At 47.8% G+C, this 27,450-nt stretch overlaps 2 long non-coding RNA genes across 2 annotated transcripts; both read right to left on the reverse strand.

Annotated features, from left to right (window-relative positions):
• Nucleotides 1–463: 463 nt before the first annotated feature.
• LOC130272991 (uncharacterized) lies at nt 464–8,941 on the reverse strand. Its single transcript, XR_008843817.1, has 3 exons — nt 8,809–8,941; nt 8,262–8,341; nt 464–630 (listed from the first exon to the last, which is right to left on the reverse strand). It is a non-coding gene; the product is annotated as an uncharacterized LOC130272991 (long non-coding RNA).
• Nucleotides 8,942–18,363: 9,422 nt separating this feature from the next.
• On the reverse strand, nt 18,364–20,112 carry LOC130272990 (uncharacterized). The gene is made up of 3 exons (XR_008843816.1): nt 20,041–20,112; nt 19,681–19,833; nt 18,364–18,586 (listed from the first exon to the last, which is right to left on the reverse strand). It is a non-coding gene; the product is annotated as an uncharacterized LOC130272990 (long non-coding RNA).
• Between the last annotated feature and the right edge of the window lie 7,338 nt (nt 20,113–27,450).

A 27,450-nucleotide genomic window follows, 5' to 3' on the forward strand; every position in this document is an offset into this window, starting at 1 on the left:
TAAGACTTAAAGGGCCAGTGCACCAATGATTGGTGCCTGGCCCAATTAGCTTAATTGGCTTCCACCTGCTCCCTGGCTATATCTGCTCACTGCCCCTGCACTCCCTGGCCGGATCTTGTTGCCTTGTGCCAGTGAAAGCGTTTAGTGTTGTCCAAAGCCTGTGTTACCTGAACTCCTGCTATCCATCTTGACTACGAACCTTGCCGCCTGCCCCGACCTTCTGCTACGTCTGACCTTGCCTCTGCCTAGTCCTTCTGTCCCATGCCTTCTCAGCAGTCAGCGAGGTTGAGCCGTTGCTAGTGGATACGACCTGGTTGCTACTGCCGCAGCAAGACCATCCCGCTTTGCGGCAGGCTCTGGTGAACACCAGTAGCCTCTTAGAACCGGTCCACCAGCACGGTCCACGCCAATCCCTCGCTGACACAGAGGATCCACTACCTGTAAGCCGAATCGTGACATTTCCTATGGCTATGGCGCACAAACATACGAGCAATGGGGAGCCACAGATGGACCTCAGGGGCGTTTACCTGGTAACAGTCATTTCCTGCATCAGCACCCACTTCCTCTGGACATCACTACGTGTCAATGCATTCAGGTACATATTTAAATCAAACCAGGAATAAGGTTGTCCTAGATACATGTACACAAAATAAAAACACACTGTAACAATAACAAGATCATTACAGAAATAAGCCTTAAATGGGTACTCTCATTAAAAAAAAAAAATGTATTAAATAGATTATGTAAAAAAAAAATGTTTCTAATATATTTTATTTAAAAAAAAATCGTGTTATATGTATTTTTTTTACATTTGTAAACCTGGCCACTAGATGTCACCCTATATGGCTCAGGATTACTTTTACCCCCCTGACGTTCAGCAAGTTCGGACCAACGCTGGCCGGGCAGTGTGGCACAGCGTGGTCCGGAACGCGCATTCAGATGAATGAGGAGAGGGAGATGCAGGGGGCGGGATATTAAAATTTTGCGCGCCACGCAATCACGATCGCTTTGCTTATTCTCTGCCTGTTTCCTATACAGGCAGAGAGCGAGTACAGCGGTTATGCGCACGTGCCGCGCAAAATTTAAATATCCCCGTCCCCCTGCATCTCCCTCTCCTCATTCATTGCAGCACGTGAGCTGCAGGAGATAGAGGAGATGGGCGGAAGCGAGCCCTGGCCGGGCTTCAGATGACGTCGCGTCTGGCAGGGCCGCCCACTTCCTGCCCTCACTAGAGAGCTCAACTCTGAGCTCCTGCAGCAGTTCAACATGAGGTATTTTTATGGGGATTTGTAGAAATATAAAGACGGGGATAGATGTAGTTGGTGTCAGGGACAGGTGGGGAGGGGGAATAGGGAAATTTAATTAAGTGACAGCTACTCTTTAATCATTACGATCACTGAGATCAATCGGGCCAAGTGGTTTTAGCTTATAATCTAGCGATCTACTCTTTGGAGGAGGGTGGTATGCTTGTCTCCTTCATTCTTCAGGGTGCTAACCCTCTCCAGGCAGGCAAATGCCAGAGCATTACTATTTCTTACTTAGAGCCCCGAGCCCAGTCCTAATGGAGTGGAAAAGTTCCCTAACACAGACAGTTACCTTATAGTTGCCTTATAGTTTTGACTATATAAAAGAATTCACATGGGCCATCAAAGCATACACAAGATACAAAGTACAGCAAGTAATGAGTTGTTTAACTACATGAGTAGGACACCTATATGGAAGATTTAATTGGTACATTGAACTGACATAATGAGCAGTGCCTCGCTGGACAGGTATGTCTGGGTGATAGTTTAGTTTATATAACCAATTTGTTTGCATTTTTAGCTCATTTCTTCTCATATGTTTTATTAACCAATCTCCAATAATTGTCCTTTTCCTCCGAGTAATGAGGCATTGGAGACATCTCTTATTTCAGAATTGGCATCTAACATATACCAGAAATGTCTAATCGTAGATGAAATCATTGGATTCACATTTGTATTGCTAAACTAAAAAAGTAAACTGTTACGCCGAGCGCTCCGGGTCCCCGCTCCTCCCCGGAGCGCTCACAGCGTTCTCCCATTCGCAGCGCCCCGGTCAGACCCGCTGACCGGGTGCGCTGCGATAATGTTCCCAGCCGGGATGCGATGCGGGACGCGCCCGCTCGCGATGCGCATCCCGACCCGCTTACCAGACTCGTTCCCCGTCTGTGCTGACCCGGCGCGCGCGGCCCCGCTCCCTAGGGCGCGCGCGCGCCGGGTCTTTGCGATTTAACCCCTTAAGGACTCAGCCCAGTTTGGCCTTAAGGACTCAGACAATTTAATTTTTACGTTTTCATTTTTTCCTCCTCGCCTTCTAAAAATCATAACTCTTTTATATTTTCATCCACAGACTAGTATGAGGGCTTGTTTTTTGCGCGACCAGTTGTCCTTTGTAATGACATCACTCATTATATCATAAAATGTATGGCGCAACCAAAAAACACTATTTTTGTCGGGAAATTAAAACGAAAAACGCAATTTTGCTAATTTTGGAAGGTTTTGTTTTCACGCCGTACAATTTATGGTAAAAATGACATGTGTTCTTTATTCTGAGGGTCAATACGATTAAAATGATACCCATTATTATATACTTTTATATTATTGTTGCGCTTAAAAAAAATCACAAACTTTTTAACCAAATTAGTACGTTTATAATCCCTTTCTTTTGATGACCTCTAACTTTTTTATTTTTCCGTATAAGCGGCGGTATGGGGGCTCATTTTGGACTTTTTTTATTTTTTTTCGTTCACGCCGTTCACCGCACGGGATCATTAACATTTTATTTTAATAGTTCGGACACTTACGCACGCGCCGATACCAAATATGTCTATAAAAAATGTTTTTTACGCTTTTTGGGGGTAAAATAGGAAAAAACGGACGTTTTACTTTTTTATTGGGGGAGAGGATTTTTCACTTTTTTTTTACTTTTACTTTTACATTTTTTTACATTTTTTTTTACACTTGAATAGTCCCCATAGGGGACTATTCATAGCAATACCATGATTGCTAATACTGATCTGTTCTATGTATAGGACATAGAACAGATCAGTATTATCGGTCATCTTCTGCTCTGGTCTGCTCGATCACAGACCAGAGCAGGAGACGCCGGGAGCCGCACGGAGGAAGGAGAGGGGGCCTACGTGCGGCGTTATGAATGATCGGATCCCCGCAGCAGCGCTGCGGGCGATCCGATCGTTCATTTAAATGGCGAACTGCCGCAGATGCCGAGATCTGTATTGATCCCGGCACCTGAGGGGTTAATGGTCGCAGCCAGTCGGCCATTGCCGGCGGGTCCCTGGCTGCGATCAGCAGCCAGGATCAGCCGCGCATGACACGGGCATCGCTCCGATGCCCGCGGTTATGCTTAGGACGTAAATGTACGTCCTGGTGCGTTAAGTACCACCTCACCAGGACGTACATTTACGTCCTGCGTCCTTAAGGGGTTAAAGGGCCGGTGCGCCACTGATTGGCGCATGGGTTTTAATCAGTACCTTCACCTGTGCACTTCCCTATTTATACCTCACTTCCCCTGCACTCCCTTGCCGGATCTTGTTGCCATTGTGCCAGTGAAAGCGTTTCCTTGTGTGTTCCTAGCCTGTGTTCCAGACCTCCTGCCGTTGCCTGTGAATACGATCCTTGCTGCCTGCCCTGACCTTCTGCTACGTCCGACCTTGCTTTTGTCTACTCCCTTGTACCGCGCTTATCTCAGCAGTCAGAGAGGTTGAGCCGTTGCCGGTGGATACGACCTGGTTGCTACCGCCGCTGCAAGACCATCCCGCTTTGCGGCGGGCTCTGGTGAAAACCAGTAGCAACTTAGAACCGGTCCACCGACACGGTACACGCCAATCCCTCTCTGGCACAGAGGATCCACCTCCAGCCAGCAGAATCGTGACATAAACCTTTTCTCTTAGCTACCTCTCATTCTTGTTTTACTAGATCGAAGTTCTTTCCTATTAATTTTCTCAGCTCTGTTATATTCTTTCTCAATCACTTTTTAGGGTCATCCCTTCCTTTTGGTCATGTGCCTGAATATTATATCTTTCTTGATTGCTGTTAATTCTTATCAATCTCAAAAATTGTACAAGATGCCTTTCCCGACGTGATAGGGGTTGGACCTGTGAAAATAGAGTACCGTATTTATCGGCGTATAACACGCACTTTTTAGGCTAAAATTTTTAGCCTAAAGTCTGTGTGCGTGTTATACGCCGATACACCCCCAGGAAAGGCAGGGGAGAGAGGCCGTCGCTGCACGCTTCTCTCCCCCTGCCTTTCCTGGGGTCTAGAGCGCTGCTGTCGGCCCTTTTCACCCCCTGGTTACAGCCAGGGGGAGAGAAGGGGCAGCGGCATCCATTGCCTCCGTTGCCTCCCCCCATTCCCGGTGGCATAATTACCTGAGTCCGGTCCGCGCTGCTCCAGGCCTCCGTCGTGCGTCCCCGGCGCCATTGCTATGCGCTGAACGGCGCGGCGCATGACGTCAGAGCGCCGCGCCGTGCATAGCAACGACGCTGGGGACGCACGACGGAGGCCTGGAGCAGCGCGGACCGGACTCAGGTAATTATGCCACCGGGGATGGGGGGAGGCAACGGGGCAGCGGCGCCGGCAATGGGTGCCGCTGCCCCTTCTCTCCCCCTGGCTGTCAGCGCCGCTTCTCTCCCCCTGGCTATCGGCGCCGGCACCGATAGTCAGGGGGACAGAACGGGCAGCGGCGCCGATAACCAGGGGGTGAGAAGGGCCGACAGCAGCGCTCTAGACCCCAGGAAAGGCAGGGGGAAAGAAGCGGGCAGCGACGGCCTCTCTCCCCCTGCCTTTCCTGGGGGTATATCGGGGTATACACGCGCACACACGCACCCTCATTTTTTCATGGATATTTGGGTAAAAAACTTTTTTTACCCAAATATCCGTGGTAAAATGAGGGTGCGTGTTATAGGCCGGTGCGTGGTATACCCCGATAAATACGGTAATTCATTTTTAGACATGTTCTTTCGAAAGCCAAGTGTACTAAGATTATCCTTTTCTACCTATCAAACTTGAATACTATGAAAAGTGGTGTCTACTAATTATAGGAAAAATTTTATATGCCTGGTGAATGGGGTACACTGAGGAACATTTTGGCATAGATATAGGAGAGCGATGTCCCCATGACTGTCCCGGACACCTACCCGTACCACCTGTTACCAAATTTGAATTTATCATTAAGATGAAACGGAGAGAGTCACACACAAATTGCCTGTACACCACATTATAGGGGACGAACCCTCAACATCAATAGATGCTAAGTGGAAATTATTGTTCCAACTAAACCAATTTAGGTGATGAAGCAGATCGCATGTGTCTTTGAGTTAAGAAGGAATATATTTCAACAAGGGACCCAGTAGCCAGTTTTGGGTTCTGTGGCAGAGATGAGCCCAGGTGGTCGGCTCTGCGACTTGTACAATTTGGGTAAAAAGTACCATTTAGGGTGCATAGGATGACTAGGGAGGAGATGTTCTCCTGTTTTAATAGTTGTAAGATCTAAACCGGTTAAGAGTGTGGAATACAGAGTTAGCGGTTACGGTTTCATACACTTCTTTGTCATCTGAGGTCTTGCTTCATACGTGTAATACTCAGTGGACATCATGACTGTACTCCCACCTTTATCTGCACTGCTTATTTTCAAATCATTCCTAGAAGGCAGCCACTTCAGGCATAACTTGTAGCTTCAGGGCCCCAATGCAAAACAGGGCCCCATATCTACTGTGCACCATTTATAATACTGGTGTTTACTTATGGGGCCATGGTGCCTTTGATCCCCCTTAGGCACCAGGGCCCTGGTCCGACTGCTATCTCTGTATCCCCTATAGACTTTTTTCTCCCTCTGACAAGTTTTTGGGCACACTAAGGCTTTTACCTCCCTCAACACGACCTAAAGGGGTACTCCACTGCTCAGCGTTTGGAACAAACTGTTCCGAACGCTGGAGCCGGGGCTGGGAGCTTGTGATGTCATAGCCCCGCCCCCTCATGACGTCCCACCCCGCCCCCTCAATTCAAGTCAATGGGAGGGGGTGTGACAGTGGTCATCATGAGGGGGTGGGGCTATGACGTCACAAGCTCCCGGCTCCATCGTTCGGAACAGTTTGTTCCAAACGCTAAGCAGTGGAGTACCCCTTTAAGAAACAAACCAAGAGAACAAATCTTTTTCTTCCATAAATCCATTAACAGTACTAAATCCTAGAGACAAGTCACTGCCTTCCACAAGTTCAACACATTCCTATGCTACTGCTATGTCACTGATACGATCACCTACAGAAAGATCTACCCTGGCCTTCAGGACATAGGAAGACAAGAAAAGAAGCTGTTGAACGTTTAGTTTTCTGCATTTTCTCCTGAAAACAGAAGAAATTTTGTGAAACATGGATTATAATGAAGTCTTCTTCCTCATCCTTCGACTTCTTGCGAAAGTCCATAAAGTACCTTGAGACGCCGCGCAAGTGTAATTCAAGATACGTTCTAAAAGCCCTGACATTGAGCTATAGAGCGCTGCAGGTTTTCCACCATTAACATTTTCTTTGTGTCTCTTTATTTATTCAGTATAGGCCTTACATATGATTTACAGTGATAGCTAACAGAAATATAACAAGCAATTACGGGCTTCAGTGCATGGCGCTAACTATATCAGGCAACACGGAGCCTGGAGGATTTTAATGACTTGAGACTTTATACATTAAAATTGATGAGCTGAAAATGAAAGGTCTTTGCCTTGCTGAGGTATTTTCTTTAAATTAGGAAGCAATTTACATATGTAATCATTATTTAAATTAGCACGATTGCCAACAATCCCCCCCACCACCCCACCCCCCACAATGGCTACAGTCAACCATGGTACCCATGTTCTTCTTATGTGCTTATGCTGTAAAAATTTTTAGGGCTCGCTTAATGAAAGAGTGTTAATAATTAACCATGCCAGCACATTGCTAAAGGTAAATAACACACCTGCACCGACCGACAGATTTATACCCAGGCGTAATGCCGCCGCGGCAACAGCACACAATTCTAATTGGCATTATATATTATTAGAGAGTCTATCATTATTTTCTCTTATTTCGGCTGCGGATACTTCAGTTTGCCCGAAAACCACTTAAGATCCCGCCTGGGTGCCCCATCATTTCTACAAGTGAGCCATAAGACAAGCACTAAACAGGCCTGAGGAAGTTCTATGTAAGGGAATGAAATCTATGCGCTCCCTGTGGACTATAATTGTGTCCTTTATTATTGGTTGTCTGTGCCTTTAAGTGGACTGATTAGCTATGCAAATGTATTCACACCGCATGGCAACTTCATTAGGGACCCCCCATCTAGTAGCATGTTGGAAATACTTTTGCCTTTAGAAATGCAGCAATTTGTCTTAAGGAAATTGTTCAGCAGGAGTATCTGCTCATGTGTGCAATCGTTTAAAGCATACCTGTCATATGACAGAAAAAAGATGCTTCTACATGTTACTCACTAGGTCATGCAGATGCTTTGCATGTCTTTTTTATGTGTCTAGCTTCTGTATTTGGCTCACAAATCGCTCTTTTCTGCTGCTCACTCATTCTGACATCCACTGCCCAGGATGGGGCGTGTCTGAGGTAAGCATTGAGCCCGCCTTCACTCACCATGCATTCACTTCCTCCCTGAGTCTGCTGTACAGTACTGGGTCTCTGTATTCGTTCATTGCAGGCTGCTCTGTAACCCCCTTCTCTCTGTTTTAATGCTCCAGACTGATAGAACACGAGTGAGCACAGATGAATGCTAGTCCCGCCCTCACTCCCTGGACATTGTTCAAGCCTATGCTTCAGATGGGACAAAGATGATGCTGCAGCCTGACAGGATTATGTTCTGGAGGATATGGGGACCCCTAGTGGTCTTTTTTTTTTTTTTTTTTTTTTACAAGTCATGATTTCTGTAAAAAGGAGATATATAAAGTCAATTTGATTTGATTTGATACTTTATCTGGCTTGTCTTTGTAAAAAGGGAAACCACAACCTGCTGGTAAAAGTAGTGATGATATTGGCACTCAAAAGTCTTCTAGAACATGTGGTACAAACGATAAGTAAGATGTATAAAATTGTATACATTAAAAAAATTGAAAAATATATTGAGAAGATCGTTGTAGAATGAAAGAACAGATTTTATTAGTTGAAGCCTTAAAACAAACTTTACACACAGGGCTCTTGTGGATAAAAAACACAAATTTATAGATGATGTAGAAAATGTAATTCTTACCTGAAATTTTCTTTTCTTGGAGTCTGTAGGCGGCACGAATGGGTTAATGCTTTCTAACTGACGCGGAAGAAGATCAATTACTAGCAATGTAATTAAAGACAAGTTAACACAAAAACGTGAACACCTGGGTAGAACACATAAATACCCTAATCAAACAACCAACACTTGTAAAGTATACAGCAATATTTATAATGGGAGGGTATACTTGTGCCGCCTATGGACTACAGGAAAAGAAAATTTCAGGTAGGAAATACAATTTCTACTTCCTGTTCATCCTTAAGGCGGCACGAATGGGACATGCAAAACAATGCAAAGAAATACAACAAGGGGGGTAATCACTAACTCATGGCACATTGGAGAACACTCAAACCAAAGGCCGATCCTTCGGACGAGGCCAGGTCCAGGCGGTAATGCTTTATGAACGTATTTGGAGAAGCCCAAGTAGCAGCTCTGCATATTATTTCCATTGGCACATGATATTTTTCAGCCCATGACGCTGCTGTGGATCTGGTAGAATGGGCCCTCAACAGAAGAGGAGATTGTTTACCTTCAAGCTGATAACAATGCTTGATATTATCTCTTATCCATCTGGCCAAAGATGCCTTGCTTGCTTTTTTTCCTCTATTCGGCCCTTGGAACTGAAGAAAAAATCCCCCAGACTGTCTGAAAGTAGCGGTCCTGTCACGATTCGGCTTACGGGTTGTGGATCCGCTATGTCAGCGAGGGATTGGCGTGGACCGTGCTAGTGGACCGGTTCTAAGAGGCTACTGGTTTTCACCAGAGCCCGCCGCAAAGCGGGATGGTCTTGCTGCGGCAGTAGCAACCAGGTCGTATCCACTAGCAACGGCTCAACCTCGCTGACTGCTGAGAAGGCGTGGGACAGAAGGACTAGGCAGAGGCAAGGTCAGACGTAGCAGAAGGTCGGGGGCAGGCGGCAAGGTTCGTAGTCAGGATGGATAGCAGAAGTTCAGGTAACACAGGCTTTGGACACACTAAACGCTTTCACTGGCACAAGGCAACAAGATCCGGCAAGGGAGTGCAGGGGCAGTGAGCAGATATAGTCTGGGAGCAGGTGGAAGCCAATTAAGCTAATTGGGCCAGGCACCAATCATTGGTGCACTGGCCCTTTAAGTCTCAGAGAGCTGGCGCGCGCGCGCCCTAGAGAGCGGAACCGCGCGCGCCAGCACATGACAGCAGGGGACCGGGATGGGTAAGTGACCTGGGATGCTGTCACGATTCGGCTGGCAGGAGGTGGATCCTCTGTGCCAGAGAGGGATTGGCGTGGACCGTGCTAGTGGACCGGTTCTAAGTTACTACTGGTATTCACAAGAGCCCGCCGCAAAGCGGGATGGTCTTGCAGCGGCGGTAGTAACCAGGTCGTATCCACTAGCAACGGCTCAACCTCTCTGACTGCTGAAGATAGGCGCGGTACAAGGGAGTAGACAAGAGCAAGGTCGGACGTAGCAGAAGGTCGGGGCAGGCAGCAAGGATCGTAGTCGGGGGCAACGGCAGGAGGTCTGGAACACAGGCTAGGAACACACTAGGAAACGCTTTCACTGGCACAATGGCAACAAGATCCGGCGAGGGAGTGCAGGGGAAGTGAGGTATACATAGGGAGTGCACAGGTGAACACACTAATTAGAACCACTGCGCCAATCAGTGGCGTAGTGGCCCTTTAAATCGCAGAGACCCGGCGCGCGTGCGCCCTAGGGAGCGAGGCCGCGCGCGCCGGGACAGGACCGGCGGAGAGCGAGTCAGGTACGGGAGCCGGGGTGCGCATCGCGAGCGGGCGCCACCCGCATCGCGAATCGCATCCCGGCTGGAGGCGGTATCGCAGCGCACCCGGTCAGTGGATCTGACCGGGGCGCTGCAGTAGCGAGGATGTGGCGAGCGCTCCGGGGAGGAGCGGGGACCCGGAGCGCTCGGCGTAACAGTACCCCCCCCCTTGGGTCTCCCCCTCTTCTTGGAGCCTGAGAACCTGAGGACCAGACTTTTGTCTAGGATGTTGTCCTCAGGTTCCCAGGATCTCTCTTCAGGGCCACAGCCCTCCCAATCGACCAAGAAATTTTTTTTTCCTCTGACCGTCTTGGAGGCCAGTATCTCCTTTACGGAGAAAATGTCAGAGGTACCGGAAACAGGAGTGGGAGAAACAAGTTTGGGAGAGAAACGGTTGATGATGAGTGGTTTAAGAAGAGAGACATGAAAGGCATTAGGAATACGAAGAGAAGGAGGAAGAAGAAGTTTGTAAGAGACAGGATTAATTTGGCACAAGATTTTGAAAGGACCAAGATAGCGTGGTCCCAGTTTGTAGCTGGGGACACGGAAGCGGACATATTTAGCGGAGAGCCATACCTTGTCTCCGGGAGAAAAAATGGGGGGAGCTCTTCTTTTCTTATCGGCAAACTTTTTCATGCGAGATGAAGCCTGTAAAAGAGAATTTTGGGTCTCTTTCCATATGGTGGAAAGATCACGAGTCACTTCATCCACAGCGGGCAAACCAGAGGGCAAGGGAGTAGGGAGGGGGGGAAGAGGGTGACGGCCGTACACCACTAAAAATGGGGATTTAGAAGAAGATTCAGAGACTCTGAAGTTGTACGAGAATTCGGCCCATGGTAGAAGATCTGCCCAGTCATCCTGGCGGGAGGAAACAAAATGCCGTAAATAGTCACCCAGGACCTGGTTAATTCTTTCTACTTGCCCATTGGATTGAGGATGATAAGCAGAAGAGAAGTTTAATTTAATCTTGAGTTGTTTACAGAGAGCCCTCCAGAATTTAGACACGAATTGGACGCCTCTATCCGAGACGATCTGCGTGGGCAAACCGTGAAGACGAAAAATGTGTACAAAAAATTGTTTTGCCAACTGAGGCGCTGAAGGAAGACCAGGAAGAGGAATAAAATGTGCCATCTTGGAAAATCGATCAACGACCACCCAAACAACAGTGTTGCCACGGGATGGAGGTAAGTCTGTAATAAAGTCCATACCAATCAGAGACAAAGGCTGTTCGGGGACAGGCAGAGGATGAAGGAGACCAGCAGGCTTCTGGCGAGGAGTCTTATCCCGGGCACAGACAGTACAGGCCCGCACAAAATCAACAACATCCGTCTCCAGAGTCGGCCACCAATAGAAGCGAGAGATGAGTTGCAAAGACTTTTTGATGCCCGCATGGCCAGCGAGGTGGGAGGGGTGAACCCATTTGAGAATCCCGAGACGTTGGCGTGGAGAAACGAAGGTCTTCCCTGGAGGAGTTTGCCTGATGGAGGCTGGAGAAGTGGAGATCAGACAGTCAGGAGGAATGATGTGTTGCGGAGAGAATTCTACTTCCGAAGCATCCGAGGAACGAGAGAGAGCATCGGCCCTAATGTTCTTGTCGGCAGGGCGAAAATGAATTTCAAAGTTAAAACGGGCAAAGAACAAAGACCACCTGGCCTGGCGAGGATTCAGCCGTTGGGCAGACTGGAGATAGGATAGATTCTTGTGGTCGGTGTAAATGATAACTGGAAATTTTGATCCCTCCAGCAGATGCCTCCATTCCTCAAGTGCCAATTTAATGGCCAGTAGTTCTCGATCCCCGATGGAGTAGTTCCTCTCCGCCGGAGAGAAGGTCCTAGAAAAAAAACCACAAGTAACAGCATGCCCGGAAGAATTTTTTTGTAGAAGGACCACTCCAGCTCCCACAGAGGAGGCATCAACCTCCAATAGGAAGGGTTTAGATGGGTCAGGTCTGGAGAGCACGGGAGCAGAAGAAAAGGCAGACTTGAGCCGTTTAAATGCGTCTTCCGCTTGAGGAGACCAGGACTTAGGATTGGCATTCTTCTTGGTTAAAGCCACGATAGGAGCCACAATAGTGGAAAAATGTGGAATAAATTGTCTGTAATAATTGGCGAACCCCAAAAAACGTTATAGCACGGAGTCCGGAGGGGCGTGGCCAATCTAAGACGGCAGAGAGTTTATCTGGGTCCATTTGTAGTCCCTGGCCAGAGACCAAGTATCCTAGGAAAGGAAGAGATTGACATTCAAACAGACATTTCTCCATTTTGGCATAAAGTTGATTGTCTCGAAGTCTCTGAAGAACCATGCGGACATGCTGGCGATGTTCTTCTAAGTTGGCAGAAAAAATCAGAATATCGTCCAGATACACAACAACACAGGAATATAAGAGATCACGAAAAATTTCATTAACAAAGTCTTGGAAGACGGCAGGGGCGTTGCACAGGCCAAAGGGCATGACTAGATACTCAAAGTGTCCATCTCTGGTGTTAAATGCAGTTTTCCATTCGTCCCCCTCCCTGATGCGGATGAGATTATAAGCACCTCTTAAGTCCAGTTTGGTAAAGATGTGGGCACCTTGAAGACGATCAAAGAGTTCTGAGATAAGAGGTAGGGGGTAGCGGTTCTTTACCGTGATTTTATTAAGTCCGCGGTAATCAATGCAAGGACGTAGGGAGCCATCTTTTTGGACACAAAGAAAAATCCAGCTCCGGCAGGAGAGGAGGATTTGCGGATAAACCCCTTATTTAAATTTTCCTGGATGTATTCAGACATAGCAAGAGTCTCTGGGGCGGACAGAGGATAAATTCTGCCCCGGGGTGGAGTAGTGCCCGGGAGGAGGTCAATAGGACAGTCATAAGGCCTGTGAGGAGGTAAAGTCTCAGCTTGTTTTTTGCAAAATACGTCTGCATAGTCCATATAAGCCTTAGGGAGACCGGTTACAGGGGGACCCACAGGGTCACGGCAGGGAGTTCTGGAAACCGGTTTAAGACAGTCCTTGAAACAAGAAGTACCCCAGCTCTTGATCTCTCCTGTGGACCAATCAAGGGTTGGGGAATGGCGTTGAAGCCACGGTAGTCCAAGGAGAATTTCGGAAGTGCAATTGGAGAGGACCAAAAACTCAATTTTTTCGTGATGAGGTCCGATGCACATTAGGAGGGGTTCCGTGCGGTAACGCACGGCACAGTCCAATCTTTCATTGTTAACACAATTGATGTAGAGGGGTCTGGCGAGACTGGTCACTGGGATGTTGAACCTGTTGATGAGAGAGGCCAAAATAAAATTTCCTGCAGATCCGGAATCCAAGAAGGCCTTAGTGGAGAAGGAGAAGGTAGAGGCAGATATCCGCACAGGCACAGTAAGGCGTGGAGAAGCAGAGTTGACATCAAGAACTGTCTCACCTTTGTGCGGAGTCAGCGTACGTCTTTCCAGGCGGGGAGGACGGATAGGACAATCCTTCAGGAAGTGTTCGGTACCGGCACAGTACAGGCAAAGATTCTCCATGCGGCGTCGTGTCCTCTCTTGAGGTGTCAAGCGAGACCGGTCAACTTGCATAGCCTCCACGGCGGGAGGCACAGGAACGGATTGCAGAGGACCAGAGGAGAGAGGAGCCGGGGAGAAAAAACGCCTCGTGTGAACAAAGTCCATATCCTGGCGGAGCTCCTGACGCCTTTCGGAAAAACGCATGTCAATGCGAGTGGCTAGATGAATGAGTTCATGCAGGTTAGCAGGAATTTCTCGTGCGGCCAGAACATCTTTAATGTTGCTGGATAGGCCTTTTTTAAAGGTCGCGCAGAGGGCCTCATTATTCCAGGATAATTCGGAAGCAAGAGTACGGAATTGGATGGCGTACTCGCCAACGGAAGAATTACCCTGGACCAGGTTCAGCAGGGCAGTCTCAGCAGAAGAGGCTCGGGCAGGTTCCTCAAAGACACTTCGAATTTCCGAGAAGAAGGAGTGTACAGAGGCAGTGACGGGGTCATTGCGGTCCCAGAGCGGTGTGGCCCATGACAGAGCTTTCCCAGACAGAAGGCTGACTACGAAAGCCACCTTAGACCTTTCAGTAGGAAACTGGTCCGACATCATCTCCAAGTGCAGGGAACATTGCGAAAGAAAGCCACGGCAAAACTTAGAGTCCCCATCAAATTTATCCGGCAAGGATAGTCGTAGGCCGGAAGCGGCCACTCGCTGTGGAGGAGGTGCAGGAGCTGGCGGAGGAGATGATTGCTGGAGCTGTGGTAGTAGCTGCTGTAGCATCACGGTCAGTTGAGACAGCTGATGGCCTTGTTGCGCTATCTGTTGCGACTGCTGGGCGACCACCGTGGTGAGGTCGGCGACAACTGGCAGTGGAACTTCAGCGGGATCCATGGCCGGATCTACTGTCACGATTCGGCTGGCAGGAGGTGGATCCTCTGTGCCAGAGAGGGATTGGCGTGGACCGTGCTAGTGGACCGGTTCTAAGTTACTACTGGTATTCACCAGAGCCCGCCGCAAAGCGGGATGGTCTTGCAGCGGCGGTAGTAACCAGGTCGTATCCACTAGCAACGGCTCAACCTCTCTGACTGCTGAAGATAGGCGCGGTACAAGGGAGTAGACAAGAGCAAGGTCGGACGTAGCAGAAGGTCGGGGCAGGCAGCAAGGATCGTAGTCGGGGGCAACGGCAGGAGGTCTGGAACACAGGCTAGGAACACACTAGGAAACGCTTTCACTGGCACAATGGCAACAAGATCCGGCGAGGGAGTGCAGGGGAAGTGAGGTATACATAGGGAGTGCACAGGTGAACACACTAATTAGAACCACTGCGCCAATCAGTGGCGCAGTGGCCCTTTAAATCGCAGAGACCCGGCGCGCGCGCGCCCTAGGGAGCGAGGCCGCGCGCGCCGGGACAGGACCGACGGAGAGCGAGTCAGGTACGGGAGCCGGGGTGCGCATCGCGAGCGGGCGCCACCCGCATCGCGAATCGCATCCCGGCTGGAGGCGGTATCGCAGCGCACCCGGTCAGTGGATCTGACCGGGGCGCTGCAGTAGCAAGGATGTGGCGAGCGCTCCGGGGAGGAGCGGGGACCCGGAGCGCTCGGCGTAACAGATGCGACGTCGTGTCCTCTCTTGAGGTGTCAAGCGAGACCGGTCAACTTGCATAGCCTCCACGGCGGGAGGCACAGGAACGGATTGCAGAGGACCAGAGGAGAGAGGAGCCGGGGAGAAAAAACGCCTCGTGTGAACAAAGTCCATATCCTGGCGGAGCTCCTGACGCCTTTCGGAAAAACGCATGTCAATGCGAGTGGCTAGATGAATGAGTTCATGCAGGTTAGCAGGAATTTCTCGTGCGGCCAGAACATCTTTAATGTTGCTGGATAGGCCTTTTTTAAAGGTCGCGCAGAGGGCCTCATTATTCCAGGATAATTCGGAAGCAAGAGTACGGAATTGGATGGCGTACTCGCCAACGGAAGAATTACCCTGGACCAGGTTCAGCAGGGCAGTCTCAGCAGAAGAGGCTCGGGCAGGTTCCTCAAAGACACTTCGAATTTCCGAGAAGAAGGAGTGTACAGAGGCAGTGACGGGGTCATTGCGGTCCCAGAGCGGTGTGGCCCATGACAGAGCTTTCCCAGACAGAAGGCTGACTACGAAAGCCACCTTAGACCTTTCAGTAGGAAACTGGTCCGACATCATCTCCAAGTGCAGGGAACATTGCGAAAGAAAGCCACGGCAAAACTTAGAGTCCCCATCAAATTTATCCGGCAAGGATAGTCGTAGGCCGGAAGCGGCCACTCGCTGTGGAGGAGGTGCAGGAGCAGTAAAGACAGAGATTTTCTTCCCTACGGCGATTCCTCTCTTCCTGGGTCAGGCGAGACCGATCCACTTGCATGGCCTCCTCGGCGGGAGGCCCAGGCGTAGATTGCAACGGATACTGTGGGAGAGGTGCCCAGAGATCTAAGTCTTTTTCCTTGCGGAGCTCTTGGTGTCGCTCAGAAAAACGCATGTCAATGCGGGTAGCCAAATGGATGAGTTCTTGGAGGTTGGCAGGAATCTCTCGTGCGGCCAGCACATCCTTGATGCGACTGGATAGGCCTTTTTTAAAGGTCGCGCAGAGAGCCTCGTTATTCCATGATAACTCGGAAGCAAGAGTACGAAATTGGATGGCGTACTCGCCCACTGAAGAATTACCCTGGACCAGGTTCAACAGGGCAGTCTCGGCAGAAGAAGCTCGGGCTGGTTCCTCGAAGACACTCCGGACTTCAGCGAAGAAGGACTGGACTGTGGCTGTGGCAGGATCATTGCGGTCCCAGAGCGGTGTGGCCCAAGACAAGGCCTTTCCTGAAAGAAGGCTTACTACGAACGCCACCTTAGACCGTTCTGTAGGAAACAAGTCCGACAACATCTCCATATGCAGGGAACACTGAGACAAAAATCCACGGCAGAGTTTAGAGTCCCCATCAAATTTGTCCGGCAGGGACAAGCGGAGGCTAGGAGCGGCCACTCGCTGCGGAGGAGGTGCAGGAGCTGGCGGAGGAGATGGTTGCTGCTGTAGCAGAGGCAGAAGTTGCTGTAACATGGCGGTCAACTGCGACAGCTGCTGTCCTTGTTGGGCAATCTGCTGCGATTGCTGAGCGACCACCGTGGGAAGGTCAGCGAGACTTGGCAGCGGCACCTCAGCGGGATCCATGGCCGGATCTACTGTCACGATTCGGCTTACGGGTTGTGGATCCGCTGTGTCAGCGAGGGATTGGCGTGGACCGTGCTAGTGGACCGGTTCTAAGAGGCTACTGGTTTTCACCAGAGCCCGCCGCAAAGCGGGATGGTCTTGCTGCGGCAGTAGCAACCAGGTCGTATCCACTAGCAACGGCTCAACCTCGCTGACTGCTGAGAAGGCGTGGGACAGAAGGACTAGGCAGAGGCAAGGTCAGACGTAGCAGAAGGTCGGGGGCAGGCGGCAAGGTTCGTAGTCAGGATGGATAGCAGAAGTTCAGGTAACACAGGCTTTGGACACACTAAACGCTTTCACTGGCACAAGGCAACAAGATCCGGCAAGGGAGTGCAGGGGCAGTGAGCAGATATAGTCTGGGAGCAGGTGGAAGCCAATTAAGCTAATTGGGCCAGGCACCAATCATTGGTGCACTGGCCCTTTAAGTCTCAGAGAGCTGGCGCGCGCGCGCCCTAGAGAGCGGAGCCGCGCGCGCCAGCACATGACAGCAGGGGACCGGGACGGGTAAGTGACCTGGGATGCGATTCGCGAGCGGGCGCGTCCCGCTGTGCGAATCGCATCCCCGACGGCCATGACAGTGCAGCGCTCCCGGTCAGCGGGACCGACCGGGGCGCTGCGGGGAGAGAGACGCCGTGAGCGCTCCGGGGAGGAGCGGGGACCCGGAGCGCTAGGCGTAACAGGTCCTATCCAAATAAGTCCATAAAGATCTCTTCACATAAAGAAGATGCAAATTGTTATCTTCCGGATCCTGAAAAAACGGCAACCTCGGCATGGTTCTCAAAATCCCCGAGTCTGGCAGAAATCTGAGGTACGCATCTCTTGATAACAGAGCTTGCAATTCACTTAACCTTCTGGCTGAGGCAATAGCCACTAGAAACAGGCACTTAAAAGAAAGCCACTTCCAGGCTTGTCACACAATCTTTGCAAGACCAAAGGTAAGTCTCAGGAAGAAATTTTTCCAAGGAAAGATAGGGCTTCACATAGGATGCCGGCTATGTAAAGTATATATATATATATATATATATATATATATATATATATATATATATATATATATATATAAAGCAAAATCATCGGTAGTTGCAGTATCTTGTAATACCTTTTTTATTGGACTAACAGCATTTTGTAGAGCAAGCTTTCGGGATTCCTCCCTTTTCAAGTCCAAAGCAAATCTCCTTGATAAAGGGAGGAATCCCGAAAGCTTGTCTCTACAAAATGTTTTAGTCCAATAAAAAAGGTATTACAAGATACTGCAACATTTTATGATTTGCATCTGCAACACTGGACTAATACGGCTACTCAAATTTACTATATATATATATATATATATATATATATATATATATATATATATATATATATAAAGGCTAACGTACCTCTACACCCCTACTGAGGCTCTCTGTAGGCCAGAAATAGCCGTTTTTAATATAGATTCGCAGAGAACAAATTCGGATCGAACTGATTTTTTTGGGGATTTTTCGTCGAATCGGCCGAAACAAATTTTTCAAAAGTTCGCTCATCTCTAATAAAGATCATCCTCAACTTCTTCAATGACTTCCTCTGAAGCAGAACCATCGGATACAGTCCCTTTAGAGGAGGAATCTGAGGAAACAGTAGAAGTGCGTCAGGTAGACCTCTCTCTCTTTTAAGGCACCATAGACTCTTTAATTTCTTTGAAGGTATTACACATCTCACCCTTGAACCAGCTCAAAAATACACCAGGCTGCATAGCATTAGGATTTAAACAGGCTTCACGTGTACTCAACTCCCATGACTCAGGCAGAGGCTGCTGATATTGGGCATATATATTGTGCTTGGTCTTTCTCCTGGATTTGCCTCCTTTATGAGCCATCTAGGAGAAAAAACACAAGAGCAGGCAAATATTTTGTATAAAACATATTAGAGGAGAGACAAAGGGAAAACATCACCAGGCTGACCTCTAACCAGCCGAAGGATTTGCTGCTTAGGTTGAGTGCAACCTCTGACAGTTCCAGCGCCAGTTTAAATAATGCACTTACGGTCATACGCAGAGTGGAACCTACACAGGCTCACTGCATTGCAAATGTGCCCGGACGCCAGCACCATCTTGGAGTCCCCATAAGGCTATCCGCAATGAGACCTAAGGCTGGGTTCACAAAATGTTTTTGCCATACGGTTTTCAATCCGTTTTTTCTAAAGATAACCGTATGGCAAAAAAATGGATGGAAAAGTATCGAAAAAAGTAAACCGTATGCGTTTTTAAACTGTATACTGTTTTTATAAGTGCATACAGTTCCGTCCGTTTTTATTTCCTTAAAAAAAACATACGTTTTTGAAAATGTTGTCAATTTTTAATGGGAGGGGTGTTGGGTGGGGACTTTAGGATGAAAATGCGCATGTGCAAAGTGAAAAACGTGTACGGCTTCATGTATAGAACCGTATACATGTGCATTTCCCATTGGCGTCCATGTTAAAAAAAACGTATGCGGTTGCAATATGGTTTTTAAACCGGAGATGAAAACATGGTCAACCACGGTTAAAAACCATACTGCAACCGCATACGTTTTTTTTAACATGGACGTCAATGGGGAACGCACATGTATACGGTTCCATACGAGAAACCGTATATGGTTTTTACTTTGCACTTGCGCATTTGCATCCTAAAGTCCCCACCCAACACCCGTCCCATTAAAAATTTACAACATTTTCCAAAACGTATAGGTTTCTTAAAAATAAAAATGGACGGAACTGTATGCACTTTTAAAAACAGTATACAGTTTAAGAACGCATACGATTTACTTTTTCCGATACTTTTCCATCCGTTTTTTTGCCATACGGTTTTCTTTAAAAAAACGGATTGAAAACAGTATGGCAAAAACGTGATGTGAACCCAGCCTTACACAGTAGGCAGAGCGGAAACATACCACGGTGGAGCCCCGCCCACGAAACCCGGTTGAAATCTCTTACCTTGGGCATGTAGGAAAGATGTCTTCAAAACACAGCTGAAGACCGTCCTCTACCGACGACAGCGTTTACCAACTGCCACACAAAACCTGGCAGTGGAAGGCGCAGGCTGAGGGACCGGAGGTAGCATCCGGTATGCGGCCGGCCCGAAACCTCCTGAAACATAAGAATTGGGGGGGGCACATAAAAAATTATCCTTTCCTACGAAAAAAGGGGGGAAGCAATAAATACATTAGTCTTGCACATAGCGTTATCTTGAGCATTAAATCATTGAGATTTAGGTGTTATACATCATTCACCCTAGTTGTCCTCACTGTGGTATGGAACAGTAGCTGAAATACAATGCCACACTGTGCCGCTCACCTCCCCGGTGCATGCAGTGCCATTGTCCTTTGTGTTCTCTACATACGCAACGGTTGCATCCACTGCTGTTTGCAATGTACCCGCAGGTACAGGTGTTTAGTTAAAGGGGTTGTCCGGTGGAATTATTGTAATTTTTTTTTTATTATTATTATTATTATTTTAAATCTAAGGTGCTCAGGCTGCCTATTAAAACCCCCCAAAAAAACTTTAACTCCCCTTCCAATGCTCCCTCGTAGTAGTAAGCCCCATCTGCGCTCAGTCTAGGCTAGCAGTCTGCTTCCCAGAGCCTTCCGGAGCTGCAGACATGATGTCACAGCGCTGATCAGCCAATCACTGGCCACAGCGGTGTGCTGTCTCAGTCAGTGCTTGGCCAGCAGCACTGTCAGTTTCCCCGGTTGCAGACACTATGATCTGCAGCTTCGGGGAAAGAGCAGTGTCACCGGCCACAGACAGGCTGTCCTGATACCAGAGACTTTGAGGGAGCGGAGAAAGGTGAGTTAAAGGGGTACCCAAGCCCTAGACATGTTTTCCCCTATCCCCAGCAAACAGACCCCCGCGGCACCTTGGCCATCCAGTGCACGGAGCAAACTCCGCTCTGTGCCAGATGACTGGCGACCACAGCTACGATGCCCCCCCCCCCCCCATTCATGTCTATGGGAGACAAAACATTACTGAAACAATGGAGTTCACCTCCGAGGAGATGCTAGCTGCGTCTAGACAGAACTGGACTACTGCCAAGACATCTGACGGGTCACCAATGGAAATTACTCTAAACATTTGTAGTGTATAGATAAAAGTTGAATAATAAATTTCATGTTAATAAATTTGTGTTATTTTCTCTTGCTTTTGAATACAGAGACGATAATTCTGCACAATCCTTTTTGTATCACCCTGTAAAATCACCATAGATTCTCTCCTTATGATGATCGGGTTCTTCACTTTAGACAATTCCTACTTACTAGAAGGGTCTCTTGGCACTAAGCAGATAACAAAGTGTTTCCCTGCTGGAATCCACAGTGATCAGATGTAATCTTTGAGGAAACCCAACAACAGAATAACATTTTCCTACAGTGCCTCCACAGGACAGACTAAGCATTACACAGTTCTCTTATTTAGTTCTATGTGTTGTGTATGTAATGTAGGCTAAGACAGGTCCTCCAGAGTGAGACGCTCTTTAAATTAACTCTCCTCTCCGGTCAAGACATCCTAGATATAGGACCCCTTCCCTCTTTTATCTGGGAATTCACTAATAGGGTTTATAGAAATAGGTTTTCTAAACTGGACAATCCTTTTCAATTAAAGATGGTTAAAGACAATTTGACAAATGCAGTAATCCTATTAGCTGTATGCGGGTTCATTACTCCAGAGCCCAGAAATATCTGGTATATAAACTAGATCAGCGCTGCCTTATTTCATGCCGCTGCAGTGCATGGCCTCACAATCCTCACCCCTGTCAGACCCCCCTGCGGTTTGATCCTTTCTACCAATCAGCCTGGCATTGTGTCAGATGCTGCTAATGTTGCTAGACATGTCCATTACTAGATTCCTTTTCAGCAATTTATCATGATTACCACCAGCTTAGAGCTTTTCTACAGGTCACAGAACTCCAAGGTGAGTTCACATCCTTTTATTTTACAGTCAGGGGCGCCATGTTCATGATATTTCGAAAAGAAGCAAAGAAAGTTTCCTGTATCCAGTTATTATCTTTACTGGGAATACACATTCTCCTATGGCACATGTATACCGGGGGCATATGAAAAAATAAGGGGGCGCTGTAGCAATAGTCTGTACGGGTCATACCGCTGTAGAAGGACATACAGTCTGTAGAGGGGGCTCTACCATGATGCCCCTTCGGTGTGCTAGAACCACATACCTCCTAAGGATCCTTTGGCAACACGTTATGGTAAAATCTTCTTCCTCACCATCCCCGGGGGGACATTCCTGCCCGCAGGGATGGTAATCATATGAAGTTAGAAAGCCTCCCCCACCAGCCTAGTAAGTAGTCTCCTGGGCGGGGAGCTATACTCACCTAGTCCCATCTTTTCCGGCTGTAATTACGCCCCCTCAGTGTGATTGACAAAGTAGGCCTTCATTTAATCTCTGCACTACACAGGCTTCCAGAATTTTCCAGTAACCTGTAGGAAGAGCCGATTAGTCCAGCCCTTGCTCCTGAGAGACCAGTAACCAACCAGTCTAGTCTAGCATTGGCCAGAGAAGAGAGAGGATGTAGAGAAGCGTGGCTCTGCAAGAGCAAATGTAAAGGTTTGAGTTAAATTAGTCCTGGTTCTAGTTTCATCTCTCCTAGAACTGGAACTCCAGGTTAAACTGCAAGCTACCCTTAGAAGAACGAGGATAGACTAGCTTCCTAAATACTACAGTTCAATACTACCCAACAGTGCTCAGAAATGGCTTCTTGTCAACATCTGTAAACTTTGCATCACCTCCAACAGGAAGAAAACTGCCTAAAGCCAGGGATGAGCTAAACAAGAACCCTCCTGCAAATACTGGTTTCTAAGTTGGGCCTCCAGGCCAGAACCAGTGCAACCCCACTTCCACCCCACATATCCTACACACTGCAACAGGGAACTATAGCACAAAACTGAGAGTAACTCAGTAACTTCATCTGCTTCCACAGGGAGCCGTTCTGTGAAGGTCCCTTCCTCAGTGAAGTAGTACTTGGGCAGTGTCTTCTCAGAATTAAATGGGCACAGTCGGTTTCAAGAACTTTTAACATGTAGTAAAGAAACAGAGTGTTGAAACCCTGACCCATCAGTAGACTGAGCTGGGAGATGTGTGTGCTTACCACGATAAAGGGGTATTCCGCCCCTAGACATCTTATCCCCTATACAAAGGATAGGAAATAAGATGTCTGATCACAAGGGTCCCGCCGCTGGGGACCCCCACGATCTCCCTGCTGCACCCAGCTTTCGTTTAGAGCGTCTGGTGCAGGCTCATGACGTCACGGTCATGCCTCGCTCATGACATCACAGCCACACACCCCAATGCAAGTCTATGGGAGGGGGCGTTACTCCTCCCCGCATCACCAGTCATCCGACACGGAGCGAAGTTCGCTCCATGTACCGGATATCTGGGGTGCCACAGCTGAGATCGCGGGAGTCCCGCCACTCAGACCACAACCAATCAAATCTTTTTGCATGTACTATGCTACTTTGTACTTCATTTTATGAAGTATACTAATGTTTATGACCCAGAGGAGCCAAAAATACACTTTTATGGGCTCCATCTGACTATGGACCCCCTATGGACATTTGGCATGTACTGTCGGCCACGAGCTTTTCTGACATACAGGGAAAATGCTTGGGCTCTGTATAAACAGTGAAAAGAAGAGTCAGAAAGAAATGCACTCACCATCCACAGGCTTTATTTGCTGGAGTACGGGCACATACAGCGGAGGCAGGGCACAATGGGACAAGTTGTTTTGCGCTAATGTGCGCTTCTTCTACACCGGCTAGAAGAAGCGCACATTAGCGCGAAACAACTTGTCCCGTTTTGCCTCTGCCTCCGCTGTATGTGCCCGTAAAATAAAGCCTGTAGATGGTGAGTGCCTTTCTCTCTGACTCTTCTTTTCCTGGATTACACCTCTTGACTTGAGTTGCACCACCGACATCCACACCTATGCCTTACCTGCACGCTCACTAACCCGCATTCCTACAACAGACCCTAGTTTTACAGTGTCGGACCCACACCTCTCCAGTTCTACATCTGTATAAACAGTGTTATGTTACGTACCGGTGTTTCCATAACTTTTTAGTTTTTGGGAGTTTTTTTGAGGACTTGTCCAAAATAGTCCTAACTTTTAAATTAGGCCATTGGTTCCTCTGATCTTATATGTGAATCATGCACAAAAAAAAACCAAAAAAAAAAAGAAACTCCTGAAGGCAAGCAGTAATGTACATTAAATTATCTGGGTAGCAATGAAAAATAGAACATTGCTACAGTGGCCACGAATTGGATTCTGCTGCTGGTGTTGCATACATAATGACTTTTAAATGCAGTGACATTAGAGTGAAGAAACGGAAGCGGCTATGTCATTTACCAAGTACAGATCACAGCACAAAACACATATTATAGCGGAGTCGGCGCCTTGTGTCCTTATTGCCGCTATAAATATATTTGAGTTATTTATGCATGTAATTTTTTTGCTATTCATACTGGCAGCCGCTTCATCAAATAATTACAAATGTACAGGGATCCTATTCCAGCTTCACAGTCCCCGCACCACTTCCCTAGCCTCCGCGCAGTAAGAGGTTAAATAAACCATCTGCATTCAGAATGAGAAGATATTTACGCGCTGCCAAGATTTAATTCCGCCAAATGCATTCCTAATATTTTTTATAAGTTCTGTCATAACAGTTCTGTTTGAGGTTTCATGGTATTTTCTCTGCATCAGTCATAGTAAAACCACTTTTTCAATTTCTAAACAGGATTTTAATAGAATTCAGGGAACCTGCCGTAATCTTGGTTTGCAAAATGTATTGTTGACATTGGCCAAGTGGTGATATTTTTTCAGCCTAGGAGGTTTATGCATATTGGGGTTCACATTTAGAGATAGGTGTTTAGCCTTTTCTTTACTTAGGGTAAGTACTGTATATACTCGAGTATAAGCCGAGTTTTTCAGCACGATTTTTCATGCTGAGAACGCCCCCCTCGGCTTATTCTCGAGTGAACTCTCCGCCTGTCAATCCCTTCTCAGTGGTCTTCAACCTGTGGACCTCCAGATGTTGCAAAACTACAGCTGTTCGGGCATGCTGGGTGTTGTAGTTTTGAAACCTCTGGAGGTCCGCAGGTTGAAGACCACTGCAGCCTTTGTCATCATCCAGCCCCCCCCCCCCACCCCCTTTTGTTTTGTACTCACCTCCCCTCGGCGGGAAGTTAGGGTGAGCTGGTCCGGGCCATCTATGCTGCAGGGACCGTCCGGTGGGGATGGTTAGTCGTTGCGGGCTGTCCATTTTCACCGGGGGGCCCTCTTCTCCGCTCCGGGCCCGGCTCCGGACTAGTGACATTGCCTTGACGACGACGCACAGGGACGTTGCGTATGAACGTCCCTGTTCGTCGTCGTCAAGGCAACGTCACTAGTCCGGGGCTGGCCCGAAGCACGGAGAAGAGTGCCCCCCCAGTGAAAATGGACAGCTCGCAACGACTAACCATCCCCACCGGACGGTCCCTGCAGCATAGATGGCCCGGACCAGCTCACCCTAACTTCCCACCGGGGGAGGTGAGTACAAAACAAAAGGGGGGGGGCTGGATGATGACTAAGGCCGCAGTGGTCTTCAACCTGCAGACCTCCAGAGGTTTCAAAACTACAACTCCCAGCATGCCCGGACAGCCGATGGCTGTCCGGGCATGCTGGGAGTTGTAGATTTGCAACGTCTGGAGGTCCACAGGTTGAGGAACACTGATGAAGGGATTGACAGGCGGTGATGATGAAGGGGGGGATGATGATGGGGGTCTGGATGATTACATGGGGGGATGATGCATTTCCCCACCCTAGGCTTATAGTCGAGTCAATATCTTTTCCTGGGTTTTTGGGGTGAAATTAGGGCCTAGGCTTATATTCGGGTCGGCTTATACTCGAGTATATATGGTAATCTGTTCACTGCCCTAGCCCAGTAGCTAAGTATCCTAAACCACAGTTTTTACCTCTGCCAGAATTTTAGAGACATTCCCCCAAAACAGCAGAAGAGCGGATGAGTCTCCCTGGTGCCCCATCCACATATAGTCCACAGGTAATGTCTGCTTGGGGGTCTGCATTAGTATATTGGGTCTATACTTATTTTGGGGGTCTATATTTGTTGAAGATGGTTTAGGGGTACCCTAGCCAACATAGACCATACTTGTAACCACTTCCAGAAATTTGGAGACATTCCCCCAAAATGGGAGAAGAGCAGATGAGTCTCTATAGTACCACATCTACATTTAGTCAACAGGCATTGTCTGCTTGGGGGTTTGCATTAGTTTAGTTGCTTTTTTTAACTTATTTTGGGGTCTATATTTGTTTAAAAGGTCAGTATTAGTTTAGGGGTACCCTAGACCATACTTGCAATTACTCCAAGAATTTTAGAGAGATTTTGCCAAAATGGGAAAAGAGCAGGTGAGTCTTCTTGGTGCCACATCTTCATATAGCCTACAGGCACTGTCTTCTTTGGGTTCTGTAATTATTTAAGGGTTTATATTTGTTGAGTGGAATCTGTATTCATTTAAGGGTCTGTATTCATTTAAGGGTCCTGTATTAGTTTATGGGGTTTGATCTGAATTTGTACATATTTATGGAGTGTGGTCTGGGGTCCGTACTTATATAGGGATACTGGGGGAGATTTATCAAAGCCTGTCCAAATGAAAAGTTGCCCAGTTGCCCATAGCAACCAATCAGATCGCTTCTTTCGTTTTTAACAAGGCCTCAGCAAAATCAAAGAAGCGATCTGATTGGTTGCTATGGGCAACTGGGCAACTTTTCCTTTGCACAGGTTTTGATAAATCTCCCCCACTGTATTTATGTAGGGTGTCTGAGGTTTAGTGTTGCTTGCGAATATTGGCAATGCAAATTTTATTTGCGAATATCGCATATTCGCGAATTCGCGAATATAGCACTATATATTCGTAATTACGAATATTCAGTATTTCAATTTTTTTTTCACAGTACACATCACAGTGATCATCCCTCTCTGCTTCCAGCTTGTGTGGTGTAAAGAAGACTCTAATACTACTGTGTGAGACTTATGCTAATTTTTGTATATGCTAATTTTCGCATATGTTAATTTTCGTATACGCGAATTTTCGCATATGCGAAAATAAAACGAGAATATTATGAATATGCCAATTTAGCCTCCCATAGACCGTGACATCACGAGGGGCGGAGCCATGACGTAACGATGCTCCGGCCCCTGTATTGCCCGTCATTACGTGCAGAGCGATCTCGCTCTGTGCAGTAATGATAGCGGGGTGCCGCAGCAGCGATCCCCGGGGTCCCCAGCAGCGGGACCCCGGCGATCTGACTTCTTATCCCCTATCCTTTGGATAGGGGATAAGATGTCTAGGGGCGGAGTACCCCTTTAAGGGTCTGTTTTTATTTAGGGTGTCTGGGATCTGTATTTATTTAACTGGTCAAAAGGTCTCTGGGGCATGTTATTACAATTTTTATTATTTTTTATTTTTTTTTAATAACAGGGACACTTTAAAGAGTTATTTGCAAATTTATAAATTAAGCCATATTACTTGGAGAAGGCCATCCCTTTATGATTGGTGGAGCTCCAACCTGTGGGACCCTCCAGAAAATAAACTTCAACCGTTTCAACTGAGCCATGTTGCAGTTCTCCTCTATAGTAAAAAAAAACATGAAGAGGGCACAGCACCAAACCGGCACTATGACTCCCTTTATTCTCAAGCAGAGTG

This window comes from Hyla sarda, chromosome 5 (assembly GCF_029499605.1).
Source record: "Hyla sarda isolate aHylSar1 chromosome 5, aHylSar1.hap1, whole genome shotgun sequence".
NCBI classification, from domain to species: Eukaryota; Metazoa; Chordata; class Amphibia; order Anura; family Hylidae; genus Hyla; species Hyla sarda.